The sequence below is a fragment of the Lactuca sativa genome, chromosome 5 (assembly GCF_002870075.4).
Source record: "Lactuca sativa cultivar Salinas chromosome 5, Lsat_Salinas_v11, whole genome shotgun sequence".
In the NCBI taxonomy this organism is placed as follows: Eukaryota; Viridiplantae; Streptophyta; class Magnoliopsida; order Asterales; family Asteraceae; genus Lactuca; species Lactuca sativa.
In genome coordinates, this window is record NC_056627.2 from 305,726,249 (window position 1) to 305,733,776 (window position 7,528).

Consider the following 7,528-nt stretch of genomic DNA (forward strand, 5'->3'; position numbering starts at 1 on the left):
TTATTCTTTTAATTAACTTCTTTTTTGATGGTCATCTTACAAGCTTGCACATGAATTTACTCAATTTTCTTATTAATTCTAGTTTCATATTCATTAATCCTAGACATATAGCATAGTGATCACATAGCATATGAGGTTAATAATCAATAGATGTTCATGCTAATCAATTATCTTCCTATTAACAGAAAATTAATTATTATTCACACACAAGGTTCTTTAGCAAACTAAAATAACAAAAATTCACCAACTTGGAATTAATCCTACCAATCAATCAAACCATATTGTCAACTTTGTATCCCCAAACAGAAGTCTAAAGGTTTTAGCTCATAATTGAAGTAAATAACAGCAACCAAACAAAGTCAAATTGCTTAACCATAATGATAAAACAAAAGAATAAATGGAATGATGAAATTTTGCCTCAATTACTCTCCGGAATTGAATTCTAGCTTCCTTCGTTGTCTTCTAGGGTTTTTCTGGCTTCTCAATCGTAGCAAAGTATTTCTGAATCATCCCAGAACTCTCCTCAATCGATCTGTGGAATTATCTTTAAATATACGAATCGACTCGTCGAGTCAAGTGGTGACTCGTCGAGTCCCTCTCACATTCCCTGTATTGTGATAACTCTCTAGGATCCCGAGTCTTTATCTTCTCGATTCTTCGATTGGACTCGCCGAGTAGGTGCCATTTTTAGTGTTTTTCTTCTTTATTCCATTCTCGATCTTCTAACTGCTTCTCCCGCTTCCTTTCACTTCCGAGCTTCATCTTTGGACTGAAAAACATAATTTAACACTTTTAAGTACCTTTTGTCCATAATATGCAATAATTTAGCTAATAAATGAATAAAAATGTATACTTAATATGAACTAATTATGCACATATCAAAATACCCCACACTTGTCTTTTGCTTGCCCCCAAGCAAAACTGAATTTTAAACATATTAGAATCATATATAACAACTCCAATCTAACCCAACCATTATGCCAAGACCGCAACGCATGCATTTGTGTCTAAAGTTTTTCCTAAAAACCTCCCATACTCCAAATACTCACAATCCTCATAAACACTTGCCCACTCATCCCGAACTATGCTCATTTTATGCAACCCTTCGAATCCATCCGCAGAAAACCTCTTACCCTCAAGGTATTTTTGGTTGAGCAACCCAAGCATACATAATCTAGACAATTACAATTTATGATACCACATTGGAGCTCTTTGGAATTCTTCACTTCTTTGACATTTGATCTTTAATTTCTTTGAATTCACCACCTTCTTGTTTGATTTTTGGTATCTTCAACTTTTTGAATCTTCGGAATTTTGATCTTTTGATCTTCACTTTGATTGCTCCAAAATTCTTACAACTTTTCTTGTAATTCTCTTTTTTTTTTTTTTTTTTTTTTTTTACATGTAACTCACTTTTTTCACTCAAATCCCTACATGCTTAAGCAGGGGCGCTCAACTTCAACCTTTATTGGCTAACGATAACAATCTTCCTGGATACATTTCAAGTTTAGGCTACTAAACATATTGCATCCCTCGGGCCGAGCAGGGTTGTGTTTTTGTCCCATGATTTCACTGGAATAAGGAAGCCACAAATGCACTAGAACGTATATAAGCTCAACTAAACATTTGGGTCTTCATGCAATCATCAACACAACTCTAACATGGAGTCCTAATTTTACTTTTACCAAAATTTTCTAATTTAGATCCTAAGTAATACTTTTGGTATGCAAAATTTTAAAATTTAGCCTAAATTAAGACTCTAAATTTTCTAATATGTAACCAACCCCCTACCCCACACTTATTTGATGCAATACCCTCATTGCATATTATGTATGACAAAAACATAAAAAAAAACTAAAGAGGGAATTGGAACAAACTCCCCTGGGATAGCAGTGGATAGGTTGATCACTTCCTTTTCAGCTCCAACTTCAATTGACTTTAGACATGGTATCCATGCCTTGGGTGTCTCGTCTCGTGTGGGTCACTCCAAATACGCGGAAAACAGTGTAAGATCTTCAGGAATAAATATGGAAAGAATAGATAGTCAAGTGGTACTCTAATCAGCATCAAATCAGCAGCCCCTTCGACATGAAACCAAACGACTCGTCGAGTATATACCAGACTCATCGAGTTACTTCGGGAAATCTTCGGATTGTTGAGAATTAAGGGAGACTCGTCGAGTCAGTTTAGTGCACTCGACGAGTTGGTCACTGAACGAAAATAATAGAATTCTGCATCTGATCCAGCTTCCAATAAACTCTCTATACTTTCTATTCACTTCTAGACTCCCTTGCCAACATCTCTAAGGACCGGACTCAATACTTTAACTCTAACGCTCCTTTTTCTTGACTCTCTTTCTCACTTTGATTCTATAACTCTAAACCCTTTTTGAAGCTAGCACTCCTAATTCAATTCTTAAAAATTATCAAAGCATCAAACATCAATTAAACATCAAAAACAAGTTTTAAAAACATCAAACAAACCAAATAAAAACAAACACAAAATTAAAAAGTGTTCAATAAAAAAAATCAATCCTCCTCATCATCATCATCAAGCCCTACTCCATTTCCTCCAGCCCCACTTCTTCTTGCACTTATCACTTCTTCCCATGATGGAATATATGGAAAGTTACCACCATCTATGTGTGGAATGTTAAAGTGGTCAAAAAGTCGGATATGCGATTGGTTGCTAAAATTCAAGCCCCGCGCCATTTGATCCTATAGTCGCCTCATCTCCACATTGTACCAATCCATTGGTACTTCGTCATTCTCAACCGGAATCACCGGCGACTCATCCTCAACATCCCGCTCTCTCCTTGAACGAACCCTCCTCCCCGGTGCTTCGGGACCAACAATCGGATCATCATTCGGGATGGCATAGTGGCCACCACCATAATCTTCAATAATCCTCGCTCTCCGGAAAAGAATTGGATTGAAGGGAGGTGTAGGGATCATCTTCATGAAGTTCCACGCACCACGGTTCATCATCCCGAATGAATTGGCTAACCGGGTGACAAACATCCCACCATTAATTCGGGAAGTTTTGCGATCCTTGACCGCACCCTCCGAGAGATATGAAGCTAGACACCAAGGAATGTTGCAAAAAACGTCGGGTGTAATGATGCTCCATAAATAGAAGACGTCAAGGTTGGAAACCTTGTCATCATCCTTTCGTTGATTGATGGTGGATGAAATGAGGCGGTGTATGAGGCGATGTATTGGGGATCGAATGCTCCCTTCTTGTGCCAACTTTGGAATATAGACCTTGTTACCAATAGTATTCCACCAGCCCGTACTCGTAACTCCTTCGGGAAACACCATATGGGTTTGTGCCAAAAAGGCCCGAAAGATGGGTGTTGAGACCAAGGGTTGATCATAAACCCCTAATCAACAGGCAAGATCGACCATAAAGCATTGATGAAACTCTCCCCCAAGACAGAAACTGAAGCTGGACGGGTGATAAGTATCCACTCCCCCGGTGAAATATACCGTGGAGAAAAACTCCAAACAAAGCTCCAAATAAACCAGTTCTTGAATACGGAAGACCCGGCTCCACCCGTCACAAACCATTGTTTCGCCTTCATGGTGAAACTCCTTCAAAAGATAAGGAGCTAACTCCTCCACATAGCGAACATTCTGCAGCCAATCCCAATCTATCCGGTTGGGCACATAGACCTCTTTCTTCTTTATGTCAACCAGCTTCTTCTTCCATTTCCGCAATGTCGAAGCGGACTCAATTTGTGGGAAGTTTAGCCACGGAAAATCCCCTTGGTGGCCACTGGAACTTTGCCCCCTTCTGAAATGATTTCTGCAAAACAAATACACAAAACCCAGAAAACACAAAGTATAATTAAAAAAAACATCTCGCATATGTTCCCCCGACTCGACTCGTCGAGTCCAAGTACGACTCGGCGAGTCGCACAATCTGCACGAGTCAGTCGGCGGGTCGATGAAAATTAGACCATGAAACCTGGAAATTTCGTCAAGGGTTTTGTCTGGGCACTTACTATTAAGGTATTAAGGCCAGAATAAGTAGTCAAAACAACATAATTCATGAAAAATCAAAACCCTAGAAATTTACTACTTTTCAAAAACGGGTTTTTCATGCAATTGCTACCATAGATGGCCTTATAATCACGTTCTTAACAGAAAACAAGAAGAAATTTGTTACCTTTTTAGATTGAACTTGAAAAATTTGAAGAAAACTTGAAGAACAAAGATGAATGCTTGAGAGAAAGTTTGAGAGAGAGGCGCACGGCGAGTGTATGTGTGAAAAGAAACTGATTCTTAGGGTTAAAACCCTAGTTACCGGTTGTAAAAGTAATTTTGAAAATTTTTTTTTTTTCTGTAAATAATACCGACTCGGCGAGTCTGGTCGCGAAGTCAAACTTTTTCTGAAATCCATATGGACTCGTCGAGTCGTGGTCAGACTCGGCGAGTCTCTTGCAAAAATTCATAATTTTCAAATTTTTGTTATTTATTTAAAATCATTTCACCCCACACTTAGCTCATGCACACTCTCAAGCAGACATGTAAGATGATTTGGAAGATTAAAATTCTAAAAACGAAAGAAAATTTTCAAACAAAATTAAAAAGTAAAAGAAAGCAAAGTCTATATAAAGGGTTGCCTCCCGCCAAGCGCTTCTTTTTAAGGAGTCATTAGCTAGACTCATTCCCGTCTACGTCTCGTTATCTTCCAGCATCGGGAATGCACGCCTAGTCCTTTGTGGTTTGTACTTGGTCTTGTAAGCGTGAATCTTCTTCATGTAAGCCCTTTTCAATGCATCTCTTTTCTTTTTCACAGCATCATCCTCAACTGCTTGGGCTTCCCTTTTCCTCTTTTTCTTCTTTCCCCCATTCTTTTTCACCTTCTCTTGCACTTCCTTCTCTTTAAATTTAATTACTTCATATTTCGTGATGGTTCGTGCTTTAGGTTTAGTAGTGAATGGTTGATCAGCTTCCACCTTTCTTTCCTTTGTCTCTTCATCCCCTCCTATGCTCAACCCATCTTCAAAAGGAATCGTATCAAGACATGCTACATCAGCGTATTGAACTTTCCTTCCCTTTCCTCCTTCTGCTGTTTGTTCTTCTAAAGAGTCATGAATAATATCTAAATCCAAGGTATGTGAAGAACTAGTAACAACCAGATCTAAGTCGGCCAAGTCTTTGTCAAATTCGACTGGACTCGTCGAGTCCATTAAGGTGACTCGGCGAGTCTGATCGGGTTCCATCAATTCTTGGGTGTTTTTTGAGTTGGCTCCTTCCAGTAGCTTTTCTAACTCTTCCAAGTCCTTGTTAACATCTACATCTTCTTCAGAGTGTATCAAAAATTTGCTTGGATCTTCTTTTATCAAACATGCAAGCTCTTCTTGTAATATCTCATCATCAAATTGGACAATTGAGATTTCTTCATTCTTTTCTTCTTCTTGCTTGGCTTATGGAATAGCTTTAAACATTATAGATTCATCACCCACCCTTAATGTCAATGTAGACTCACATATATCAATTAAAGCACACGCGGTGTTCAAGAATGATCTCCCCAAAATAATTGGAATTTCGGGGTCTTCTTTCATATCAACTACCACGAAGTCTACTGGGAAAATAAACTTGTCAACTTTTATTAGGAGATCCTCACAAACGCCTTGTGGATGAATTATCGTCTTGTCCGCCAAATGGATCTTCATATTCACCGGCCTTGGTTCTGGTAAATTCAACTTCTTAAAGAATGACAAAGGCATCAAATTGATGCTTGCCCCCGAATCAGCTAATGCTCGGGTGAAAACTTCATTACCAAATTGGCACGGGATCACAATATTTCCCGGATCACCCTTCTTTTCAGGTAGCTCACTCATCAATATTTCCGTGACTTCAGCCAAATCTTTCCTAGCAGCAAAAAGGCCCTTAAGCAAGTTGAAGTACTTAGGTGTTTGTAGTATTGTTTCCACAAATGGCACATTGACTTGTAAAGCTTTAACATGCGTCATGAAGGTTCTGTATGCTTCTACTTTTTCTGCAGGCATGACTTTGATTGGGTATGGCAGAGGAGGATTATAAGGCTTCAAAGAACTGACAGTTTTCTCATTTACGCATGGAGTCGTCGAGTCCATTGGAGTGACTTGGCGAGTCGGATCGGGTTTTGCTGGGTCCGATTCTTCTACCTTTTCTGCCTTCTTCTTGGAGATTCTCAGTGCTTGTGTAACTGTTTCTTCATTGCTGGAGGTTATTACACTTACATTCTCCATTCTTGGATTGGGTTCGGTGTTACTCGGAAGTTGACCCGGTATTCTATCATTCACTTGATGCGCAAGCTGCCCCAGCTGTTTCTCAATGTTGAGAATTGATGCTTGCTGATTCCTAAGCATGTTTCTGCTCTCGTGTATGGCAGCATCGTGATCATTGTGTCTTTTTTCGGACGCGGCTATGAATCTAGTGAATAACTCTTCTAAACCGGCTTTCTTTTCTACCGGTTCTTCCTTTTGGTATAGTCCCCTCTCCTTCTACTTGTATTTCTCCTCCTTTGCCTTCTTATACTCTTCGTATGGTAGCCATTCCTTCTTAGGTTTTCGCCAATTTTCATCATATCGATCACCACTTGAATAAAAGACTTGAGCTTTCTTATTTCCATTCTCATCCAAATCACAATCCTTTGTGAGATGGGGCCCTCTACAATTTTCGCATCCTACCCTAATAGCATGGATTGCTTGATCCATTTTTGTCATTCTTCGATCTAGGCTATCAAGCTTAGCTATCACCGCCGCCATGCTATCATTTGCCGCGTTTACTGCCCCCCGACTTACTTCGTTTCTCGGATTGTGGTATTCTATAGAGTGCTTAGAGAATTCTTCAATTAATTCTTTAATTACCGGGGGCACCTTCTTTATGAGCGGGCCTTGAGAATCAAGTAATTGCCTTGTGGTGACATTGACTCCATCATAGAAAATGGAGACCTCTTGTTGGCTATTAAGGTCATGGTGTGGGCAATTTCTAAGTAGGCTCTTGTACCTTTCCCAAGCTTCATAAAGAGATTCTCCGGGTTGTTGCTCGAAGTTGGCAATGGCTTTCTTTAGCTTGGCTATCTTGGAGGGCGGGCATAAATGGTCTATGAACTCTTCTTTCATCTTGGCCCATGTGGTGATCGATCCGGGAGGAAGTGACTTTAACCAATCTTTGGCAGCTCCTTTAAATGTGACAGGAAGCATGCGAAGAAGCTGGGTCTCGCGTGGAACATTCGGTACGTTGAAGTAATCGGCCACATCATTCACTTCGTCCAAGTGCTTGTAAGCGTCTTCGTGATCCTTCCCGTAAAAAGGAATCTCCTTGAGTTGGGCGAGAATATGGCCTTTTAGTTCGACAGTGGCGGTTGCGGGAATTGCGGGTTGCACAAGTCCCGGCCCGGTGTCATCACGCATCCTTTTCTTCCACTCCCCCATGGGGACTTCATCAATGTTAGCCATTGTGATAGCTAACTCTTCTTCGGAATCGGTTTCATGCTCGTAAGTATGCTCTTCTTCTTCCTCGGTCTCGTACTC

The 7,528-nt window shown here is 40.0% G+C and overlaps 1 non-coding gene across 1 annotated transcript; it reads left to right on the forward strand.

Moving 5' to 3' along the window:
- Window positions 1-6,962: 6,962 nt before the first annotated feature.
- On the forward strand, window positions 6,963-7,069 carry LOC111888071 (small nucleolar RNA R71). The gene has a single exon (XR_002849038.2). It is a non-coding gene; the product is annotated as a small nucleolar RNA R71 (small nucleolar RNA).
- The last annotated feature ends 459 nt before the right edge of the window (window positions 7,070-7,528 follow it).